The sequence below is a fragment of the Dermacentor variabilis genome, chromosome 4 (assembly GCF_050947875.1).
Source record: "Dermacentor variabilis isolate Ectoservices chromosome 4, ASM5094787v1, whole genome shotgun sequence".
Lineage (NCBI taxonomy): Eukaryota > Metazoa > Arthropoda > Arachnida > Ixodida > Ixodidae > Dermacentor > Dermacentor variabilis.
The window spans coordinates 65,771,379-65,773,921 of NC_134571.1; the positions used below are offsets into that span (position 1 = coordinate 65,771,379).

Here is a 2,543-nt window from a genome sequence, read left to right on the forward strand (position 1 = left end):
AGGTTATGGCGTCGAATTTTAATTGGCACTATACGGTAGATGCACATACATACATACATACATACATGCATACATACATACATACATACATACATACATACATACATACATACATACATACATACATACATACATACATACATACATACATACATACATACATACATACTGTTCCAAACTCCCCCATTTCCGGTCTACCTCTACCACGTGACCGACTTCACACACTTGACGCAGATGCACTTTTTCGAGTTTGACATTGCTAATGATAACGAATTAAACATAGCACAAGGAGTGAAGTAACGTGACAGATAACACAACTGCATACTTTCTGATCAACTGCCGTCGAACTGGTGTCTGAAGAAGGAGGTTCCAGATCGAGACATATGTCGATCGTCTACTCTTGATCATTTATAGTCTAGATATTATTTAAACCTATATCTGGTTTTGAACAGACTGCCAATACGCCCACTTTATTAGAACAATGAGTGAAAGGCAGCACTTCGCGTCATATAAAAACTGGGTCTAATTAGGAGTTTCTACAGATGCGTTTCTGCTAAACTTCATTTCTGGCGATGTATATTCGGAGCGTTTCCGTTATAGCAAACTTTCATTACACTTATGCGACCTGTCTTTCTGCAGTTTCGAAAGCCCGCTTCACTGACGCACAAGTGAAATGGTAATGCTATCGACTATTGTTCATGGTTAAAAAATTAACTCTGGTACTATACGTGCGACAATAACGATCTTATTATAAGGCACGCCGTAGTGGGGGACATGTGATTATTTTGACTCCTTGGGGATCTATAACATACGCCTAATGCACGGTACACGTGTGTTTTGCACCTAGCGCCATCGAACGGTGACCGCCGAGAACGGGAAGCGTCCCAGTGGTCTTAATACTAGGTAGCGCAACGTCATGGCCGGAAAGGCACCGCGGCGTGTCACTGTTCACGGTTAAAAAGCCTATTAATAGGTTCCAGTGGAGGCAACTAATATATTTTGTAGTATTTACATGATTGTCTGCATAAAAAAAATAGCTCGTAAGAACACCATCCCTACCGGGGTTCGAACCCGGGACCTTTGGATTAGAAGTCCAACGCGCTATCCACTGCGCCACAGGGACATGCGGACGCCATACGACTCTGCGCCAGAAACGCGTTGAAGTTGCGACTTCTCGTTTAAAGTGCCAGTGAAACACTCTTTTTAACACCGTAAAAAATGAAACCATTCCCAATCTGTAGATAATGCTGCCATTAGCACACGAGTCAATTATCGCACTGCATTCAGCAGTTTGCCTACAACACTTCCTAGCGAATCGCTTGCTCTCTCCGGCGACTTTCGAAGCCCCGTGACCTCGCTTTTAGGCCTTAGACCTTAGGCGATGTCAGCGTACAGGCTACAGCGGGCACGGCGACTCGTGCACGTCAGCCATACGACGATAGTTTGCGGCATGAATAATTAGAGAGCTCGGGAGCAAAATCTCCAGGAAAGATGCGCACCGAGATCTAGAAAACGGATAAGCGGCTGTTAACACCTTCCGCCTCTCCTACGATCACTCACTTCTCGCTCCCGGCACCTGTGTCAGACGCAAACGTCCAAAAAGTTGCGACAAGCACACCGTGGGAAAACAATAAAAAGAAAGGCGATAATTGAGTAATAGGAGGCCTAGGTCACTCGTGTCGGCACCAGCAGAGCTGAGAGGATCCGATGCCTGGAGGGGAAAGTGGAAATTAAACACAGCACTCTATACATATTCGTTCATACTTCGCTCTTTTCCAGGCTCTTCTCGGAAATATATGACGCACCGCACCACTACAGCACTTTGTCCGTATTGCAGGAAACACTGAAGACGACAAAATGGCTAGAGATGCACACCATTCCGCTCCTGCCATGCTAACTCAATTCGCGAGCGCTTATGCTGACATCAAAAGAAAACACTTGGGCAGGTTTATAATAGACGTACATCGATTTGGTGCCAAATCTCACAACGGTCTTCTGTGTACTGTTAGCCCTCACCTACACTTTCTGATCACTGTTAGTGCTGATTGTGACCTACACTCTCCCACTCATCGTACCAGGTTAGAAGTGTCTTGCACAGGTAGTGTTTTGTACCGTATACGTCATACAGCCATGTCTTGTGGCTCCTGAGGCCACTTGTCGAAGAATGTAGAACACGTTCTAATTAGCCACCCTACGTTTGGCCAGTGAATATGTGCTTCGAAGATAATAATGATGACTTTTGATCGTCGTCCATTCAGCACAGAGAAGTTACTTGTGCTAAGGGACAAGCCATCATTACAACGAACAGTTGTGAAAGCTTTAATAACCTTGTTTACTGACAGTGGCATATTAACATTGTATTAACACTTCATGTGTCTTTGTATGCTTATTTATTTGTTTTGCATTACTCGATTAGCTTATTCTGTTATTTGTGGTCCATTACCGAAATAGGAGGCTGTGTTGTTTTTTCTATGTCGAGTGCATGAGCATCTTTACGAAAAGTGCTTTGTTTTCGGAACACTTTTACCACTTCACCTCACGTT

The 2,543-nt window shown here is 44.1% G+C and overlaps 1 non-coding gene across 1 annotated transcript; it reads right to left on the reverse strand.

Annotated features, from left to right (window-relative positions):
- Positions 1–1,050: 1,050 nt before the first annotated feature.
- On the reverse strand, positions 1,051–1,123 carry TRNAR-UCU (transfer RNA arginine (anticodon UCU)). Its single transcript has one exon. It is a non-coding gene; the product is annotated as a tRNA-Arg (tRNA).
- Between the last annotated feature and the right edge of the window lie 1,420 nt (positions 1,124–2,543).